A 22737-nucleotide genomic window follows, 5' to 3' on the forward strand; every position below is an offset into this window, starting at 1 on the left:
TGGTGGATAGAGCGTGCAGCAGTGCCACACACACGGGTGGTGGATAGAGCGTGCAGCAGTGCCACACACACGGGTGGTGGATAGAGCACGCAGCAGTGCCACACACGCGGGTGGAGGATAGAGCACGCAGCAGTGCCACACACACGGGTGGTGGATAGAGCATGCAGCAGTGCCACACACACGGGTGGTAGATAGAGCGTGCAGCAGTGCCACACACACGGGTGGTGGATAGAGCGTGCAGCAGTGCCACACACACGGGTGGTGGATAGAGCGTGCAGCAGTGCCACACACACGGGTGGAGGATAGAGCACGCAGCAGTGCCACACACACAGGTGGTGGATAGAGCGTGCAGCAGTGCCACACAGACACGGGTGGAGGATAGAGTGTGCAGCAGTGCCACACACACGGGTGGTGGATAGAGCGTGCAGCAGTGCCACACACACGGGTGGAGGATAGAGCACGCAGCAGTGCCACACACACGGGTGGTGGATAGAGCATGCAGCAGTGCCACACACACGGGTGGTAGATAGAGCGTGCAGCAGTGCCACACACACGGGTGGTGGATAGAGCGTGCAGCAGTGCCACACACACGGGTGGTGGATAGAGCGTGCAGCAGTGCCACACACACGGGTGGTGGATAGAGCAAGCAGCAGTGCCACACACACGGGTGGTGGATAGAGCGTGCAGCAGTGCCACACACACGGGTGGTAGATACAGCACGCAGCAGTGCCACACAGACGGATGGTGGATAGAGCACGCAGCAGTGCCACACACACAGGTGGTGGATAGAGCGTGCAGCAGTGCCACACACACGGGTGGTGGATAGAGCGTGCAGCAGTGCCACACACACGGGTGGTGGATAGAGCAAGCAGCAGTGCCACACACACGGGTGGTGGATAGAGCGTGCAGCAGTGCCACACACACGGGTGGTAGATACAGCACGCAGCAGTGCCACACAGACGGATGGTGGATAGAGCACGCAGCAGTGCCACACACACAGGTGGTGGATAGAGCGTGCAGCAGTGCCACACACACGGGTGGTAGATACAGCACGCAGCAGTGCCACACAGACGGATGGTGGATAGAGCACGCAGCAGTGCCACACACACGGGTGGTGGATAGAGCGTGCAGCAGTGCCACACACACGGGTGGAGGATAGAGCACGCAGCAGTGCCACACAGACGGATGGTGGATAGAGCACGCAGCAGTGCCACACACACAGGTGGTGGATAGAGCGTGCAGCAGTGCCACACACACGGGTGGTAGATACAGCACGCAGCAGTGCCACACAGACGGATGGTGGATAGAGCACGCAGCAGTGCCACACAGACGGATGGTGGATAGAGCACGCAGCAGTGCCACACAGACACATGGAGCAGCAGACATGCCTGCCCTCAGTCTCTGTACTGATGCATTATGCATGTGGGGTTGGTCACGTGGTGCAGGTTGAGTGTGAATGATTCAGGAGCCTCCTGTACGTGCTGCTGGCTCCGCCCGCTCCTCTGCTGCCTCATCCCCAGACTGGAGGAGAGCGATGGAGCCCGGCGCTGCCTGCTGATGCCCGGCGCTGCCTGCTGATGCCCGGCGCTGCCTGCTGATGCCCGGCGCTGCCTGCTGATGCCCGGCGCTGCCTGCTGATGCCCTGCTCCGGTGAGTGGATGGGGAATGCACTGTTCTCCCTGCAGCCCATCATTGAGCCTCTGCTTTCCCGGCACTGCTGCCTGCAGTGTGGCAGCTACTCCTGTATGAGGCTGTGCCATGTCTGTGCATCCAGGATCCGTCATAATAAGGACTGTAGGGCGTTTGCTTACAGTATGTGCCGTCTACTTACAGTTCTGCAAGTCCCAAGCTACTTCTCCCCTCCCCCACATATGGCCTGTGAAAGGAAAGTGTAAGCTACCCGGGGTCAGACGGCCACCAGCAGAAAGCCACACTGGGAGGATCGATGTCTCCGTGCATCTGCAGCGGTGATCCAGAGCTGGGGTGAGGGGACAACTGTGATGTCATTCTGGGACATGGAAATGTTAATCTCAGTGGTCTGCAGGCAAAGACTTTAATAACAGTGACCTATATTCTATAAATGGAGAGCAGTCTTCTAGAGATGACATATTCCTACTCTATAGATAGATCCTGCAGCACTCCAGCGAGCCCGGAACTACAACTCCCAGCGAGCCCTGAGAATGACAGGCCGCATGCTGGGAGTTGTAGCTGGCGTGCCACAGGTTGCTCACCCCCCCGACAGATAAATGCATGAGATCATGCCTACATGGGAGTGTTGTCAAGATCAATCATACGGTCAATTTATAATTCATCACTATCATATAAATGATTATATTGGCACAGAGGAAATATTAATGTTACAGTTGGTCGAAGCCATTGGTTTTGCCACTCGGATGGTCAGATTTCTTCTATGCCAAGTAGCAGGTGCCCGGAGACGCTCCCCAGCATGTGCCCTTCTGTGCCACTAATCACTACATTTACACACTTGGGTAATTGCCCTATAGCCCACTAGATCCAAACCAGGATTAAGTGATTATTTCCTGACTCCGGTTCCATTTTTTTTTTCTTTTTACTGAATAGACCTTTCCCCATGTGGCGTAGAAGTGGTTATTAAGCTCTAGACGTAAATGACAGGCAAAGTGCTTTCTGCCGGAGGGGGTTAATTTCGTCTGACATGAGAACGACTTGTAGGATTCTATGGTTTCCCAACACACTTATATCAGGGGAGGGTTGGGATTTCATCAGCAGCCTGTACTTCCAGGATTTCAGGGTGTTTTCTGGAGCTCTCCGAGGTCCTGACTTTCCAGCACTTCCTGACCAAGGAGCCAAATGTTTTGTTGAGTATGTCTGTATCTGCGGCGGGACGAATGCCCATTTCATCAGAAAAGAAAGCTTCTGTGGCTTCTGTGACTTTTTTTCTCTATCAGAAATCTTTTAATGAAATGCTTCCTGTTCGTTGTGTGACAGAAATGATCTCAGTTTGATGTGATGAGTTTATCTGTCCTCGAGAACTGGTGCCATGTCGGTTGGCTTGGCTCGCATTCGTACACATATAAGGCTCACTAGTAATCAGCACTTCTGTGATTAATATTCATTAGTTTCATGGGACATAAAGTCATTTTGGATATCATGCTGTTATGGACACATTCATCAGTCTAGCAGGTTACCCAGACATGTGCTATTCTAGTGGAAAGAATTGCGGAATAATTAAAAGCCACTAATGTCTGGGACCAGGGGGCCTTGGCATTCAGTTACTCATCCAGAAAGCTTTGGTATATGTTTCCCATGCTTAGGCCACGTTCACATATTCGGTATTTGGTCAGTATTTTACCTCAGTATTTGTAGCCAAAACCAGGAGTGGGTGATAAATGCAGAAGTGGAGCATATGTTTCTATTATACTTTTTCTCTGATTGTTCCACTCCTGGTTTTGGCTTACAAACACTAATGTATAGTACTGACCAAATACTGAATGTGTGAACGTGGCCTAACTTTCACACTTCTTATTAACCTCCATTAAATATAGCATTTTTCTATTCAAATGTCGTAGGCCAATATCAGTGAGGCTGTAATTTGGTGCTAAATTCTCACTGATTTACTACACTAATGTTGAAAATACAGAGTGGTTGGGGGATAACTTGTAGGTTTACGGGGTAGTCCAACAAAAGACGTTTATGACACAATGCTATTATTGAGAGCTTTGACTACTCCGAACACAGGGGAACAGTTCTGCATGTTTTGCAGGTTTTCAAGATATAGAAATCTGTGAGCCGTGCTAAAGGGATATAATCACAATGTAAGCTTCTATTTTTCTGAAATTGATAGACTTCTTCAATGTAATCATCTCTCGATAATTTTGACATCCTTATTGAAGTGCACCTCTCACCTTGCTCTATAAGTTATGTTACTGAAAGACTAATAAATACTTGGAACAAACTTCTAGCAGATGTAGTGGAAAAATCAACAGCAAGTGAATTTAAACCTGGCTTGGAAAAACATACCAATGAAGGTGAGCAAAATGATACTCAAAGCCTTAGTCCAGCGGTCACATCAGTCCTCCATAGCTGCGGCTGAGAGCCCTGTAAACCTCCTCCTATCTGCCAGCATCCCTGACACCTTTTCCAATTTGTAGGCCTAGCACAGTGTAGTTGTGGCATGACGCAAACATGACATCTCTCCAGGCCAACTAAGAGGGTCAGGTGATGCTGGCAGTGTCATGAGGGTGTCACGACCTTCTGGAAGTCCTGGAGTGAGACGGTCATGTTGAGTAATGAATCGCAGATCTTCTTTAGAAATGGTATGATTTGTGTCCCACATTAAATGGATTTAGTTTCCTCTAGCGCTGAAGAAGTTAACAACCCTTTCTATTCTGGTCAGAAACACGCAACTCTATTTCAGCTGCTTCTGATCTGGTCATTACCTCTTCCTTTAAAGCTCGTCTGACCTTCTTCTTCCTGCTGGTGAAATATTTGTCTTTCTGTGCTGTATACTAAAACTAAGTGGTTGGAGTAGAGTTGTTGTAGTGTGTTTTGCTGTAGTATGTGTGTGTTTATCTTCCGGTTCCTGTTCCCATTTAGTTTATTCCTCCCTGTCCCTATCCTCCTCTCTATTGTTGGTTAGTGCTCCCAGTTCCAGGGACAAGTGTTGAGGCCCTCCTTCCTTACTAAAGACCGTCACAGCGTAACAGGCAGGTAGGAGGAGGTTTTCAGGGCTCCCATCTGGGGCCATGGACTCCTGAATTGACAGTTGTGTCAGGGTCCTGCACATCTATTTGTTCATTTTGAATATCTGTTCTAAAGTTGGAAATAAAAAAGGAAATAATATAAGACTAAGTGAACCTTGTGCTTTTTTGCCCCCAGGCTTCTATGTTTCTATACTTCCTATCAGTAATCACATATGTTAACTTTATGAAATATTCACGTCCTCTTTTCTGAGCTCGGCAGCTATATTTTTTGCACTGACTTTTCTGTCTAGAAGTTTCTCATTTCATTGCTTAATGGATTTGTGAATGAATGAATGAGAAAGGCTGCAGCATGACTCACCACTTGGAGAGGGACAGTCTGAGTATAATATAGAGGAAAATGTTGCCAAACTTTTTATTCCAGGTTGGTTTGCACTGGTGTCATGACCAATCAGTTGTGTTACTGTATATTCAGGCTTGTCAAGGTTCCGTCAAGGTTTCCATCATTTTGACAGCAAGAATATTGTTGTATTATGTACGAATCCTGCTGATAGAAACCATAGGAGCGAAGAGACATTGCATGAGCCACATGGAACACTTTCTCACGTCCCTGAATCCATAGAAACTAGAAAAATCTTATTAAGGGTTCCTTCACACACTTTGATAATGCAGACGATTCAATTATTAGAATTTGCTGGGGATTTTGAACAGATTGCATACTTGTGTACATTGGAATACAAAAGTGTATATTGTAAGTTATATTTTCACACCATTGAGTGACTGAATATGTAAAACAGTATTTTGCATACTTTACAAAGAAAATATTTAGCATACATGAAGATCTGAGAACACAATTTCTGCTACTGAAGTGTAGTCATTGCAAGTTTTTATTTATCATCGTTAGTGAATTATTAATCATTATTAATTAAATCTTAAAGAGTTACCATCATTTACAGTTATATGAAAAAGTTTGGGCACCCCTATTAATCTTAAGCTTAATGTTTTATAAAAATTGCTTTTTTTGCAACAGCTATTTCAGTTTCATATATCTAATAACTGTTGGACACAGTAATGTTTCTGCCTTGAAATGAGGTTTATTGTACTAACAGAAAATGTGCAATCTGCATTCAAACAAAATTTGACAGGTGCATAAGTATGGGCACCCTTATCATTTTCTTGTTTTAAATACTCCTACCTACTTTTTACTGACTTACTAAAGCACTTTTTTTGGTTTTGTAATCTCATTGAGCTTTGAACTTCATAGCCAGGTGTATGCAATCATGAGAAAAGCTACTTAAAGTGGCCACTTGCAAGTTGTTCTCCTGTTTGAATCTCCTCTGAAGAGTGGCATCATGGGCTCCTCAAAACAACTGTCAAATTATCTGAAAACAAAGATTATTCAACATAGTTCAGGGGAAGGATACAAAAAGCTGTCTCAGAGATTTAACCTGTCAATTTCCACTGTGAGGAACATAGTAAGGAAATGGAAGAACACAGGTACAGTTCTTGTTAAGGCCAGAAGTGGCAGGCCAAGAAAAACATCAGAAAGGCAGAGAAGAAGAATGGTGAGATCAGTCAAGGACAATCCTCAGACCACCTCCAGAGAGCTGCAGCATCAACTTGCTGCAGATAGTGTCACTGTGCATCGGTCAACTATACAGCGCACTTTGCACAAGGAGAAGCTGTATGGGAGAGTGATGCGAAAGAAGCCGTTTCTGCAAGCACGCCACAAACAGAGTCGGCTGAGGTATGCAAAAGCACATTTAGAGAAGCCAAAACACTTGCTACCCACAGTAAAATTTGGTGGAGGTTCCATCATGGTTTGGGGCTGTGTGGCCAATGCCGACACCGGGAATCTTGCTAAAGTTGAGGGACACATGGATTCCTCTCAGTATCAGCAGATTCTTGACAATAATGTTCATGAATCAGTGACAAAGTTGAAGTTACACAGGGGATGGATCTTTCAGCAAGACAATGATCCAAAACACCGCTCCAAATCTACTCAGGCATTCATGCAGAGGAACAATTACACTGTTCTGGAATGGCCATCCCAGTCCCCAGACCTGAATATCATTGAACATCTGTGGGATCATTTGAAGAGGGCTGTCCATGCTCGGCGACCATCAAACTTAACTGAACTGGAATTGTTTTGTAGAGAGGAATGGTCAAAAATACCTTCATCCAGGATCCAGGAACTCATTAAAAGCTACAGGAAGCGACTAGAGGCTGTTATTTTTGCAAAAGGAGGATCTACTAAATATTAATGTCACTTTTCTGGTGAGGTGCCCATACTTATGCACCTGTCAAATTTTGTTTGAATGCAGTTTGTACATTTTCTGTTAGTACAATAAACCTCATTTCAAGGCAGAAACATTACTGTGTCCAACAGTTATTAGATATATGAAACTGAAATAGCTGTTGCAAAAAAAGCAATTTTTATAAGACATTAAGCTTAAGATTAATAGGGGTGCCCAAACTTTTTCATATAACTGTATGTATTTCAGAAATTAATAGTACACTTAAAAATAAGTAGCTTTGTAATGTACAGTCCCGGCAAAAATTAAGTGACCACCACATCAAAACCATGTCATGGGCAGCACAATTTCCAGACCTGAACCCCATTGAAAACATCTGGAATGTAATCAAGAGGATGATGGATAGTCACAAGCCATCAAACAAGGAAGAACTGCTTACATATTTGCACCAGGAGCAGTGTGAAAGACTGGTGGAAAGCATGCCAAGACGCATGAAAGCTGTGATTAAAAATCATGGTTATTCCACAAAATATTGATTTCTGAACTTTTTCTGAGTTAAAACATTAGTATTGCTGTTTCTAAATGATTATAAACTTGTTTTCTTTGCATTATTTGAGGTCTGAAAGCACTGGTTATTTTTGTAATTTTGACCGTTTTTCCTTTTCAGAAAAAAAAATAAAAAAATTATTGCTTGGAAATTAGGAGACATGTTGTCAATAGTTTATAGAATAAAAGAAAAAAAATACATTTTACTCAAAAATATACCTATAAAGAGAAAAATCAGACAAGTGGAACATTTTGCAGTGGTCTCTTCATTTTTGCCAGAGCTGTATCTTATCAGAGTAATCTGCCTCTTTCTCCCCTGGGACTGATCATTCATTCTCAAACTTTTCAATGTATATATTCAGTGAAGTCAAATTGTTACATTTCTGAGCTAGGAGATGGCAGTGGCTACTATAAAGATTCTAGCACCCCCCTTGAGAAAGCCACAGCGAAACGCACGTCGGGGCAGTGTGGGGACTCCTAGTTTTATCATGACATGGGTAAGTGTTAGACTCCATTTAAGACATAGTATTACCAATTGTGGGAATCTAGGATAGTGTATTTATACTCAAAACTATTGGCCAATATTTACTATTTGCTGGCATATTAATTATTAATATCTTTTACTTTTATTCACATTCACCCCTAGGTATGTGGAGTTACTCCATCTGTTTCTCCACCTGTTTTTTCCACACTTTGTGGTTGAGATTCATACAGCACTTAGCACTTTATGGTACTTCACCTCATATGGTGTCTCTCTACCCCATAGATAATATCACTCTCTGGTTGATCCCATCTATGTGCTCCTCCTTTGCCTCATAAATTAATTGTTTGATACTTGGTATATTATGTTTTATTTTCTAAATAAAAACATTCTTTTATCTTTTATTCCATTCCTTGTGGTTTATGGGTACTCCATTTGCTCTTTTGTATCAATGTTCTTGGAGTACTCCACTTTTTTCACTCTTTACAATTATGGGGGAACAATACAAGGTTTAACCCCTTTCTGTCCTCGGACGGAATAGTACGTCCAAGGACAGAACCCCTGCTTTGATGCGGGCTCTGGCGGTGAGCCCGCATCAAAGCCGGGACATGACAGCTGTTTTGTGCAGCTGACATGTGCCCGCAATAGCGGCGGGTGGAATCCCGATCCACCCACCGCTATTAACTAGTTAAATGCAGCGCGCAGCGCTGACCCCGTCACGTGATCGGGGGGTCAGCGATGCATCGGCATGATAACCAGAGGTCTACTGAAGATTCTGTGTGAAGATTGCTGGGGAGGAGCTAGAGGCAGAAAGTCTGGGAAAATCTGTCTTCACCAAACACAGATTTTACCTGTAAATTGAGAAGATTGAGAATGAACGATCAGTCCTGGAGGAGAAAGAAGCAGATTTCCCTGATTGGCTGGGATCACACTTCAATGTGAGAAACCCGCGCGAGTCTCTCGCATCAAGTCCCAGGACGGCTGATGGCACTCAGGACCGGAGCGTGCGGCTGCATAGAAATACATACTGCCGCATGCTCTGGTCCCGAGTGCCGGCGGCAGTGCCGTACTTGATGCGAGAGAGTCGCGCGGGTTTCTCGTATTGAACTCGCAAGTGTAACCCCAGCCATTAAATATATTACAAAGTTGCTCCCTCTACATACAGTACTTCTCTTAGGCTGTGTTCATAAGTCTGTATAATATTTCCGCTTGTCTAATCCGTTTACAACAGACAAGCAGAACAGATAAATGGAATTAGTTTCCTGTTCATTCCTGGGTCAAACGGAAGCAGAGGGCAGAGGGGCCCCATTGATTTTTATTTTATGGAGTCCATCTGCTTTATGTTTGTTGTTTATTTTTAAATAAAAAAAAAAGTTCTGCTTGTGGATTCATTTTTTTTCCGTCTAAAAATCTATCTATACAATCGTGTAAGGTCCGCTTCCGTCTGTTTGTCTGTCACGGAAATACCGCGTCGCTGATTGGTCGCGGCCGGCTGAGCGCGACCAATCAGCGACAGGCACAGTCCAGCCGCAAATTGTCCCCTGCTTACTCCCCTCTAGTCAGTGCCCCCTCCATACTCCCCTCCAGTCAGCGCCCACATAGCGTTTTAGCAGTCCGTTAACAGCCCAGGCCTTTAGCGATGCTCCTCGCGATGCTCCGGTCCCAAGAATGCATTGCGGCAATGACCCGTGATGACGTAGCGGTCTCGCGAGACCGCTACATCATCACGTGTTATTGCCGCAAGGCATTACTGGGAACGGAGCGTCGCGAGGAGCATCGCTAAAGGCCTGGGCTGGATTTGGGGGCCACCGGAAGGTGAGTATATAACTATTTTTTATTTTAATTCTTTTTTTAACAGGAATATGGTGTACACATTGCTATATACTACATGGGCTGTGTTATATACTGCGTGGGCTGTGTTATATACTGTGTGGGCTGTGTTATATACTATGTCTCTGTGCACTACACTACGTGGGCTGTGCTATATACTACGTGGCTGTGCAATATAGTACGTGGCTGTGCTATATACTGCATGGGCTGTGCTGTATACTACGTGGGCTGTGCTATATACTACGTGGGCTGTGTTATATACTGCGTGGGCTGTGTTATATACTGCGTGGGCTGTGCTATATACTAAGTGGGCTGTGCTATATACTACGTGAGCTGTGTTATATACTACGTGGCTGTGCTATATACTACGTGGCTGTGTTATATACTGCGTGGGCTGTGCTATATGCTACGTGCCTGTGCTATATGCTACGTGGCTGTGCTATATACTACGTGGCTGTGCTATATACTACGTGGCTGTGTTATATACTGTGTGGACTGTGCTATGTACTATGTGCCTGTACTATATACTACGTGGCTGTGCTATATATACACTACATGGCTGCTATATACTACATAGCTGTGTTATATACTACGTGGCTGTGTTATATACTACGTGGCTGTGTTATATACTATGTTGCTGTGCTCTACGCTATGTGGGCTGTGCTATATACTACGTGGCTGTGCAATATACTACGTGGCTGTGCTATATACTACATGGACTGTGTTATATACTGTGTGGGCTGTGCTATATACTATGTGGGCTGTGCTATATACTACGTGGGTTGTGTTATATACTACGTGCCTGTGCTATATACTACGTGGCTGTGCTATATACTACGTGGTTGTGTTATATACTATGTGGCTGTGCTATATAATACATGGCTGTGTTATATACTGCGTGGGCTGTGCTATATACTATGTGCCTGTGCTATATACTACGTGGCTGTGCTATATACTACATGGATGTGCTATATACTATGTGGGCTGTATTATATGCTACGAGGGCTGTGAGACTCTTTCGCCCGGGGCCCTCAAAAACCTGCAGCTGGCCATGGCTTTACTGATTGGTCGCGGCCAATCAGCAGCAGGCGCAGTCCGGCCGAGAATTGGCGCGGAATTTGAGCCATGCTTCGCTAATTGGCCACGGCCGACCGGCCGAATCCTGTGTATTCATTGCATTATTCTCAAATCTTCATATACAAGCTACATACATATTCTAGAATACCCGATGCTTTAGAATCGGGCCACCATCTAGTAAACAATAAAAGCGAAGCAGATGACCCCATCAAAATCAATTGGGCCCTGTACTACATACCGCTTGATACAGGAAAGCAGAGGAAGATATTCTGGTTTAGATAACTATTTTATTTTAATTTTCAAATAAAATGCGACTCAAAAAAAGGAAAAAAATAATGACTTGAAGAGGTTATCATACTAATTGAAAAAAAATAGGAGTGGTGCACATTATTATTATTATTACTTTAACCATTTCAATTTGAAAAAAAAAGTGTCACTCTTCTGTTTAAGTTTCACCCCTTTCAGACTCTTTACTCACACTTTCCCTATCTGTGAGCAGCAGCTCATCCCAAGTGACCAGGAAACAAGAACAGGATAGCACTGTAGCCTGCTACTAACTCCTCATCTCACATCAGATAAAACAATCCTTCACTTACAGTCTTTGAGATTTCATTAACAAATAGCTATTGTTCTGTCTCTCATCTATCTATCTATCTATCTATCTATCTATCTATCTATCTATCTGTCTGTCTGTCTGTCTGTCTGTCTGTCTATCTATCTATTCTCTATCATCTATTTCTATTTTCTATCTATCTTTTATCTATCTATCTATCTATCTATCTATCTATCTATCTATCTATCTTTCTATTATCTATCTATCGGTGTCTATCTATAGATAAAATATGGGAAGCAGCACGCCATGTGGACCTAATAAAGTCTACCTTTACTTTTTGCTAAATTTTAGAGTGCTGTTTCCCATTATTTATCTTTATATATTTGGCAAGTATATGGATTAGTTGCTGGGAGGCCTGTGCACCCTCTTGAAATTGAGTGTGCTGTTCCATTTTTTTTCTATCTATCTGTTATCTATCTATCTATCTATCTATCTATCTATCTATCTACATATTCTATCAAATTTTGTTCACTACTTTTTTTCTTGAGACGACTCGTACTCAGCAGTTCTATGTTCTCCATCATCTGTTCTGATCTTGGACTGTAATTTGAGATTCTTCTTTAGTAGCCGTGCTGTTTCCACTGCTAGTAAATTCCACATGGCCTCAAGTTGTGAACTTTTCTTTGCCTTTCATATCACATAATGAAATATGTGATATTGATCAGGAGATGTTTTAAATAAACAGTGAGGAACTAATGCTCACACAGCAATAAATAAATGGAAGGTCCTAATTAGAAAGTCTAGGCCAAAGAGCAAGCTTCTGCATACCTCTTCCCATACAGTGTTGAACTGGGGTAGCCAGGGCCCACCAGTAACATTGATTCTGGGGGCCCTTAGCTACATGCAAATATTACATTTACCTAAGATTATAATAGTAAGTTAGATAGTTTGTTGAATGATGAGATTCTACTTTTAGAAGTCTACTTTACCATGTCTATACATGGTAAATCAAATGTGTTGGGCCAACTTCTGCTCATATTGGGGGGTGACTTACTTCTGCATAGGGACCCTCCGGAGAATTCACTTGTTCCCCTATTGGTCAGGATAAAAACAAAATAATGGTTATTCTTGGGTTTAATGATAAATTAATGATGGTGGTAAGAGATGGGGTCATCAGTAGATATGGAGGAGAAGCAGATGACACGGGCATAGGGGATAGGAAGTGTGTTGAATCAGGCTGCTTTCACACTAGCGTCGGCCCGACGTGCCGACGCGCGTTGTGAAAATAATGCCCGACGTGGGCAGCGGAAGCAGTCTTACGACGCTTCCGCTGCCCCATTCTAAGGTCCGGGGAGGAGGGGGCAGAGTTTCGGCCACGCATGTGCGGTCAAAAATGGAGGACTCGACGCGCAAGAAAAGTTACATGTAACTTATTTGTGCCGATGGTCCGCCAAAACACGACACAACCGTCGCTAATGTTAGTCTATGGGGAAAAAACGCATCCTGCAGACAACTTTGCAGGATGCATTTTTTCTCCTAAACGACGCATTGCGATGTACAGCCAAAAACGCTAGTGTGAAAGTAGCCTAAGGAGTAGACAATGATGGATGATGGTGTAGGGTAGGGAAACAGCCATCCTGAACCGGCGATCCTTTTATCTCTGGCTCTAACATCTGCAAGGGCGCTGTCCAGGGTACTGCCACATTATTTGTATGGGGAATTAACTAAATTATTGCCCTTAGCTGCTCCTCTGAGCCTTGTGTGCCACAAGCACAGGACTCCTGGATGGTTCCTAATGGCATCACTCAGGAGCACACAGTGTTGACACCTGTCTGATGTCATTAGTAGCCATCCTGCCTGTCCTGTGCTAATGGATCTGAATGAGAACTAAATAAGAAAAGGGCTTTCTATGCCAGGACGGTCAGCTAAGGCTAGTTTCACATTTGCGGTTGAGTCCGCAGCATCTTGTCCGCAAACGCATGCACAAATGCATGATAACGCAGCATTTTTTATCCACATCAGCTTACGCATGATGGAAAAAAAACGCTGCATTTGCATGCGATTTTTCATGCGTTTGCGGTTTTTATGCGCATGCGTTCGATAGGAAAAAGATTTTCCAGGAGAATTTCCTTGACACAAGCCACGCCAAATGAGCGTGTCTCATGGAATTTCTGTATATAGACCCTTGTACAGATGAAGTCCTCAGATTTTGCTCCGGTATCCAGCATCAAGATGGATCTTCGCATGGAGAGTTTCTATCGGAATCTGGATTTGGATGTCAACTTGTTTCTTGCCTTTGCATTTGCTTGTGAGCAAGAACCGAAAAGAGAAAGAGAAGACGGCGTCGGCACATTTTGGCAGCACCCGATTGTTGAACTCCGACAGAGCCGTGGAGCCTACCACTCCTTATACAGTGAACTCCGTGAAAACCCGGAGAAATATTTTGAGTACACGAGGATGTCTCAAGATAGCTTCATGGATTTGCTGCTTCGTGTACAAGGAGCCATCAACAGGCAGGACACCCAGCTCCGTAAAGCGATTCCTGCTGAGGCATGTCTGCTGGTGACACTAAGGTACGTAATATTTAAAAATAAACGCCTGTCATAATTATTTTTGTTCTGCAATGTACTTTATTTTTTTTCCTTTTTTTGTTTTGCAGAAAAACTGTCCTAAATATTATTGTTCTAAAAGCCATGTCCTTGTCCTTTTTTTTAAATCTTTCTCTGCTTTGCAAAACCCCTGTCATAAATATATTATTGCTCTGAATTTTTTTTTTCTTTCTCTGTTCGGCAGATTCCTGGCTACCAGAGAGAGCCTATCATCGCTCCATTTCCAGTTCCGGATTGGAATTTCAACACTATCTGGGATTGTTGCAGACACCTGCCGGTCTTTGTGGGATGTTCTCCGTGAGGAATTTATCCCCCTACCCACCAGGGAAATCTGGCAGGAAACTGCTGAAAACTTTTTGAAGTTTGTAATTTCCCCAACTGTTTGGGAGCAGTGGATGGAAAACATATCCGGATTACCAAACCGGCTGGAACTGGATCCGAGTTTTTTAATTCTAAAAATTATTTTTCCATAGTGCTCATGTCAATTGCAGCTGCGGACTGTAGGTTTTTCGCCGTGGACATTGGATCTTTTGGCAGTGGTAATGACTCCCAGACATTCAAAACTCGGACATGGGCCAACGGTTGTATGGGAATCATTTTAATTTCCCCCTGCCACAACCTCTTCCCAACACTGAAGGCCCGCCAATGCCATTTGTTGTGGTTGGGGATGAGGCCTTTCAGATGTGTGGAATCCTCATTAAACCATACTCCAGTCGGGACTTGAACCACACAAAAAGGATTTTTAATTACCGACTGACCGGGGCACGAAGAACTGTTGAGTGTGCCTTTGGTATGCTTGTCTCGAAATGGCACATTTTAGGGACAGCTATTAATCTCAAAATTGAGACAGTCGATGAGGTGGTCAAGGCGTGGGTGGTTCTGCACAACTACATAATGGCTAAAGAGCGACCCAACATTGAACTTTATGAACCTGTTATTAACCCATTTCTAGATTACCATCATCACCCTCTGAGGACAACAATTGAAATTGCCCAAATGAGGGTTACATTTGCGGCCTACTTTGTCTCAGAGATTGGCCATATGTCATGGCAAGATGAAATGGTTTAGTAAAATGTTCTTGTAATGTTATGTAATGTTATGTACCTGGAATGTTAAAATGTACCTTTAATGTTTGCTGAAAATAAAACACCTCTAGTGAAAAACCTTTTCCAAGTGCCCTCTACATTACAATACTTTTTTTTTTACAGTTTAATAAGGTGATCATCGGTTCACAACTACAGTCGTTATAGAATCCACTCCCTGTTTAATGCAGATTACATGAGACAGGGAGTGGATTATAACCAAATTGGGTTATGTCACCCATGCTTTACACTACACCTCTTCTCTCTGAGGTCAGTGCTATGGTAGGTGACGTTGGATTAGCTTCATCGTCTCTTCAGTCAGCATTACTATAGTCCAATAGATTAATGCAGACTGAAGAGATGATAGAGCTAATCCGCCTCATATCTTTACTCACCTGCCCATGTGTCAGAACAAGTGCACTCAGGATGCAGAAAACCCAGCATCCTGAGTGCACTAGTGCTGACATCTGGGCAGGTGAGTATTGCTGACCCCTGACCCTTTGTGTTGCATTAATTTTTTTTTTTTGGAGGATTTTTAGTCTTCTTTGTGTTTTTGCCACCTCATAGCTCCATGACAGACTCAAGAAACAAAGCTGCAGTGTAAAGCAAATTAACAAGAGGGGCAGCAGATTGTGTGTCATGGAGCTATGAGGTAGCAAAAACACAGTGTGTGTAGACGGCGACGTGTGTGTTGCCGGCGATGAAAGAGACAAAGAATAAACAGTGATAGGGGAAAAACAACACAAATTTATTTAACAACACAAACAAAAAAAAAATATTTTTTATGAGACAATGAAGGGGAAATGTTATGGACCTGGGGGGTGTGGAGCTGGGAGGATTGGCTAGGTGTGGACGATGAAGGGGTTCCAGGTGAAGGGCCTACTAAATTTGTGGGGTCTGGGAGCTCAAGGATGGAAGTAGACACATTAGGAGTGGAAGCATGAGACAGGAGAGACACATTGGAAGGGAGAGACAAACTGGACAACACAGCCACATTGGGAAGTGAGGGTATAGGTAGTAAGACAGTTCTTGTTGCCCATTTCATCTTTTTCGGTTTGCCATGAGTAGGCTCGTGGCTTCTTCATCTTCTTGGGAGGGTGGAAGTGGTGGGATCTGGAACCAGCATGGTGGTGGATCGGGACGGTTGTTGTCATGATTCTCAATGGCGAGAGAACATAGCCCAGCATATATAAGAACTAGCTCTTGGAAGATGGAATCTAAACTGACCATGAACTAAACCTGCCGCACAATTAACAGTGGCCGGGTAGCGTGCCTACGTTTTATCCCTAGACGCCCAGCGCCAGCCGGAGGACTAACTAATCCTAGCAGAGGAAAATACAGTCCTGGCTCACCTCTAGAGAAATTTCCCCAAAAGGCAGACAGAGGCCCTCACATATATTGGCGGTGATTTTAGATGAAATGACAAACGTAGTATGAAAATAGGTTTAGCAAAATCGAGGTCCGCTTACTAGATAGCAGGAAGACAGAAAGGGCACTTTCATGGTCAGCTGAAAACCCTATCAAAACACCATCCAGAAATTACTTTAAGACTCTAGTATTAACTCATAACACCAGAGTGGCAATTTCAGATCACAAGAGCTTTCCAGACACAGTAACGAAACAGCAGCTGTGAACTGGAACAAAATGCAAAAACAAACAAGGACGAAAGTCCAACTTAGCTGGGAGTTGTCTAGTAGCAGGAACATGCAAAGAAAGGCTTCTGATTACATTGTTGACCGGCATGAAACTGACAGAGGAGCAAGGTTATATAGAGACTCCCACATCCTGATGGGAACAGGTGAACAGAGAGGATGATGCACACAAGTTCAATTCCACCAGTGGCCACCGGGGGAGCCCAGAATCCAATTTCACAACAGGTTGTGCAGATTGCTGAACCGCCATGGTGGTGGTGGTTGACGGACATGCAGTTTGCTAAACAGCCATGGTAGTGGCAGTGGACAGACGTGCTGTTTTCTGAACCGCCATGGTGGTGGCGGTGGACGGCCATGCAGGAGCAGGACTCAGCATGGTGGTGGAGTGGATTTCAGCAGCACCTGGCATGGTGGTGGCGGTGTAGTGGGGTGCGGCAGGACTGGGCATGGTGTTGGCCATACAGTGGTATGCCGCAGAACTCGGTATTGAGGTAAAGTGTGTAATTGGTAGCAAAGCCTAAATACCACTTGTAACTGCTGTAAGTACCAAGTCTGCTGAATAGCCTGAATGTAAGCAGCATTACAGGCCTGCATGACATTGAGCTGGAGTTCAGGCGTAAGGTGTTCCGAAATGCCCCTCTGTATCTTATTAAAAAAAAAAATAAAAATGGTGTGCCGGTCTCTGGAGGTCGGCTTCCAGACAGTCAAGGTGTTGGTTGAGATCCTGGAAAAGTGTGTTAATATGGGTTAGACCACTTTCCAGTCTATCTCCCAGCGCCTTCAGGCCATTCTGGAAGACCAAGCTCAAGTGAATAAACTCAGGCATGAGTGACCTGTCCGAGGCCTTCTGCCGCTGGCTGAAAGACCCCCCCCAAAAAAGAGGCAGAGGACTGGGACAGGGGAACACCTGAAGGACCAGCTGCCTGTTCTCCAGCCTGTGACGCCGGCCCACTTGCTGCATCGCTGGTGGATGGCTGGGACTGGTCCATGGCTGTTCAATGAGGGACCGTCCAGAGGATGATCCAGGTTCAATGGTGCTGTTCCAGGTTCTGTGAAAAGAAAAGTAAAACATTACTACCAAAAAATAACATTTGTAGAAGCGCCAACTCCTGTGGAATAGAAAAATTCAGGTTAGGGAATACAACACAATGAAATACAACACACAAATACTTATGTTCTCTGACCAAGGACAGGGCTTAGGAAAGCCAGCAGCCGGTGATATTTCCCTATCCTTGCTGCAGCGCTACTGCGAACTTGGATCTCCTGTCTCAGGTCCTTTTTGAAGCGATCCATCATCGAACGCCAACGGGTTTTGACTTTGTTAACTGTGAAGGGGGAACAAAAAATTGTTAAACAATGCACTTTAGGCTAGGATCACACAACCGTGTGTGATGCGAAAACTCGCAGGAGTTTATCGCATCACACACGGTGGTGTGATCCTGGCCTTCAGGTTCACTGCCGTATCAGACCACATTGCAATACTTAAGAAATTCCTTTTGGACTCGTGGCGTGGCATTGTCCCAGTCATCCATCAGCGCTTGGGCCACCTCATTCCACAGCCGAATCACCACAGCGTCCGAGTGTTGCTGCTCCTGGGTGTCCCACGACGCAACTCGCTCCTGCACAAGTATGGTGAGGAGGTCATTGTCAGTGGCTTCTTCCTCCCATTGTGGAACCTAGAAATGAAAGAAAGACAATAATGTTGTAATTTAAAACACGTATACCAAAAACATTCAAGAGTAGCCAAAAATAGTCAAGAATAACCAAAAACAGTCAAGAATACTTACACGCCGTCTTGCCACCGGAACTTGGGCCTGAGTCTGCTGCTCCAGCTCATCTGCACTGGAATGGTTCTGTAAAGAAAAATAAATATTTTTCCACATGTGTAATAATGACAGTGAATACTTACCAATCAGTAGCAAATGTACTCACTTCAGTCTCCTGTCCACTCTGTGAGGTCTGCTCTGCACTGGAGGATATGATGAGGAATGCTGCAAGAGAGACAGAAATGATGCAGGTAGAAAAACAGACAGGCAGACATATAGCTTGAATACTCACATTTTCATAGAGTCTTCCAAAAACATGCTGCAATGCCTTGTATCGCTTCCAGAGTCTGGAGAGAAATGGACTTCCAGTGCCCACACCCTCTTTTAAAAGCTTTCCTTGGGGGGTGCCTTAAAACTAGATCCTGGACATGTTTACTCATAAAAACACATACGTACGCAAACGCAATCGTACGCATGTTCTTGCGTACCAATGCGTTCCCATAGATTGTAATGCGGGTTTTTTTTACGCACTCCTTCCGCAAGCATCTGCATGCTTAAGGCGGCGGAAATTTGGAAATTTGACGCCTCAAAAATTGCAACATGTTGTGGTAGCCGCACCCCGCGAAAAAATGCATGCGTAAGCAAACGCAGGCGAGCGCATGCAAACGCATGTACCTGTGTCCACAATGTAAAAGATATAAACCCCTTAACGACCGCCGATACGCCTTTTAACGGCGGCCGCTAAGGGTACTTAATCCACAGCGCCGTTAATTAACGGCGCTGTGGAAAAAGTGAATAGCGCCCCCCAGAGTCGGATTTTCTCTGGGGTCTCGGTTGCCGAGGGTAGCCGAGACCCCAGAGAACATGATTCGGGGGGTTTTTACCGACCCCCGAGTTGCGATCGCCGGTAATTAACCGTTTACCGGCGGTCGCAACAAAAAAAAAAAAACGCGATTTGCCGTTTAATTTCTCTGTCCTCCGATGTGATCGCACATCGGAGGACAGAGAAATGTGGTCCCCGATGGCCCCCAATAGCCCCCCAATACTTACCTACCTCCCCCGGTGCTCCTCGTGTCTCCCCATGGGCGCCGCCATCTTTTTTCCGGGAAAAAATGGCGGGCGCACGCGCAGTGCGCCCGCCGCCCGGCACCCGGATGTTCTTTGGGGTCTCGGCTGCCGGGGGTAGCCGAGACCCCAAAGAACATGATCGGGGTCGGTTTGCACCGACCCCTGCTTTGCGATCGCCGGTAATTAACAGTTTACCGGCGACCGCAAAAAAAAAAAAAAAAAGCGATCAGTTATTTCTCTGTCCTCTGATGTGATCGCACATCAGAGGACAGAGAAATAGGGGGATTCGGGGACCCTATCATACTCACCCGGGGTCCCTGGGTCCTCTTCTGTCTTCTCCTGCCAGCCGGCTTTTTCATCATGGCGGGCGCATGCGCAGTGCGCCCGCCATCTGCTGCCATCTGCCGGCCGGCAGGAGAAGACAAGTTGGGGCTAAAATTAGGGTTAGGGTTAGGGTTAGAGTTAGGGTTAGAGTTAGGGTTAGAGTTAGGGTTAGAGTTAGGGTTAGGGTTAGGGTTAGGGTTAGAGTAAGGGTTAGAGTTAGGGTTAGAGTTAGGGTTAGGGTTAGAGTTAGGGTTAGAGTTAGGGTTAGGGTTAGGGTTGGGGCTAAATTTAGGGTTAGGGCTAGGGTTAGAGTTAGGCTACTTTCACACTAGCGTTTTTTGGCTTCCGTCGCAATGCGTCGTTGGAGAAAAAACGCATCCTGCAAAAGTGCTTGCAGGATGCGTTTTTTCTCCATTGGCTTGCATTAGCGACGCATTGCGACGGATTGCCACATGTCGCATCCGTTGTGCGACGGATGCGTCGTGCTTCGGCGGACCGTCGACACAAAAAAAACTGCATGTAACTTTTTTGTGCGACGTGTCCGCCATTTCCGACCGCGCATGCGTGGCCGGAACTCCGCCCCCGCCTCCCCGCACCTCACAATGGGGCAGCGGATGCGTTGAAAAAACAGCATCCGCTGCACCCGTTGTGCGGCGCTTACAACGCTAGCGTCGGTACGTCGGCCCGACACACTGCGATGGGCCGAGTACGACGCTAGTGTGAAAGTAGCCTTAGGCTTCTTTCACACTTGCGTCGGTACGGGGCGGTCGCAATGCGTCGGCCCGATGTACCGACGCACGTTGTGAAAATTGTGCACAACGTGGGCAGCGGATGCAGTTTTTCAACGCATCCGCTGCCCAGTCTATGTCCTGGGGAGGAGGGGGCAGAGTTACGGCCACGCATCCGCGGAAATGGCGGACGCGACGTACAAAAAAAAGGTTACATTGAACTTTTTTTGTGATGACGGGGGCTAAAGTTATGGTTAGGGTTGGGGCTAAAGTTAGGGTTGGGGCTAAAGTTAGGGTTAGAGTTGGGATTAGGGTTAGCGTTTGGATTAGGGTTGGGATTAGTGTTACGTTTGGGATTAGGGTTGGGATTAGGGTTAGGGTTGGGATTAGGGTTAGGGGTGTGTTGGATTTAGGGTTTTGATTAGGGTTATGGTTAGGGTTGAGATTAGGGCTGTTTTGGGGTTAGGGTTGTGATTATCGTTAGGGTTGTGATTAGGATTATGGATCGGGTTGAGATTAGGGTTAGGGCTGTGTTGGGGTTAGGGTTGGAGTTAGAATTGGGGGGTTTCCACTGTTTAGGTACATCAGGGGGTCTCCAAACATGACAGCCAATTTTGCGCTAAAAAAGTCAAATGGTACTCCCTCCCTTCTGAGCTCTGCCGTGCGCCCAAACAGTGGTTTACCCCCACATATGGGGCATCAGCGTACTCGGGATAAATTGGACAACAACTTTTGGGGTCCAATTTCTCCTGTTACCCTTGTGAAAATAAAAACTTGGGGGCTAAAAATCTTTTTTGTTGGAAAAAAATATATTTTTTTATTTTCACTACTCTGCATTATAAATTTCTGTGAAGCACTTGAGCTTTCAAAGTTCTCACCACATATCTAGATAAGTTCCTTAGGGGGTCTAGTTTCCAAAATTTGGTCACTTGTGGGGGTTTCTACTGTTTAGGTACATTAGGGGTCTGCAAACGCAACATAACGCCCGCAGACAATTCTATCAAAGTCTGCATTCCAAAATGGCGCTCCTTCCCTTCCGAGCTCTGCCGTGCGCCCAAACAGTGGTTTACCCCCACATATGGGGTACCAGCATACTCAGGACAAATTGGACAACAACTTTTGGGGTCCAATTTCTCTTGTTACCCTTGTGAAAATAAAAATTTGGGGGCTAAAAAAATCTTTTTTGTGGGAAAAAAAATATTTTTTATTTTCACTACTCTGCATTATAAACTTCTGTGAAGCACTTGGGCATTCAAAGTTCTCACCACATATCTAGATAAGTTCCTTGGGGGGTCTATTTTCTAAAATGGGGTCACTTGTTGGGGGTTTCTACTGTTTAGGTACATTAGGGGTCTGCAAACGCAACATAACGCCCGCAGACAATTCTATCAAAGTCTGCATTCCAAAATGGCACTCCTTCCCTTCCGAGCTCTGCCGTGCGCCCAAACAGTGGTTTACCCCCACATATGGGGTACCAGCATACTCAGGACAAATTGGACAACAACTTTTGGGGTCCAATTTCTCTTGTTACCCTTGTGAAAATAAAAATTTGGGGGCTAAAAAAATCTTTTTTGTGGGAAAAAAAATATTTTTTATTTTCACTACTCTGCATTATAAACTTCTGTGAAGCACTTGGGCATTCAAAGTTCTCACCACATATCTAGATAAGTTCCTTGGGGGGTCTATTTTCCAAAATGGGGTCACTTGTTGGGGGTTTCTACTGTTTAGGTACATTAGGGGTCTGCAAACGCAACATAACGCCCGCAGACAATTCTATCAAAGTCTGCATTCCAAAATGGCACTCCTTCCCTTCCGAGCTCTGCCGTGCGCCCAAACAGTGGTTTACCCCCACATATGGGGTACCAGCATACTCAGGACAAATTGGACAACAACTTTTGGGGTCCAATTTCTCTTGTTACCCTTGTGAAAATAAAAACTTGGGGGCTAAAAAATCTTTATTGTTAAAAAATATATATTTTTTATTTTCACGACTCTGCATTATAAACTTCTGTGATGCACTTGGGCATTCAAAGTTCTCACTACACATCTAGATAAGTTCCATTGGGGGTCTAGTTTCCAAAATGGGG

At 45.1% G+C, this 22737-nt stretch overlaps 1 protein-coding gene across 1 annotated transcript in view; it reads left to right on the plus strand.

Annotated features, from left to right (window-relative positions):
- Positions 1 to 1448: 1448 nt before the first annotated feature.
- SLC7A14 (solute carrier family 7 member 14) overlaps positions 1449 to 22737 on the plus strand; it is a 196186-nt gene continuing 174897 nt past the window's right edge. The window contains exon 1 of the mRNA XM_077290551.1: positions 1449 to 1609. The gene's annotated coding sequence lies outside the window, so the exon portion shown is untranslated. The remainder of the gene's footprint in view (positions 1610 to 22737) is intronic.

The sequence above is a fragment of the Ranitomeya variabilis genome, chromosome 2 (assembly GCF_051348905.1).
Source record: "Ranitomeya variabilis isolate aRanVar5 chromosome 2, aRanVar5.hap1, whole genome shotgun sequence".
Classification (NCBI taxonomy): domain Eukaryota; kingdom Metazoa; phylum Chordata; class Amphibia; order Anura; family Dendrobatidae; genus Ranitomeya; species Ranitomeya variabilis.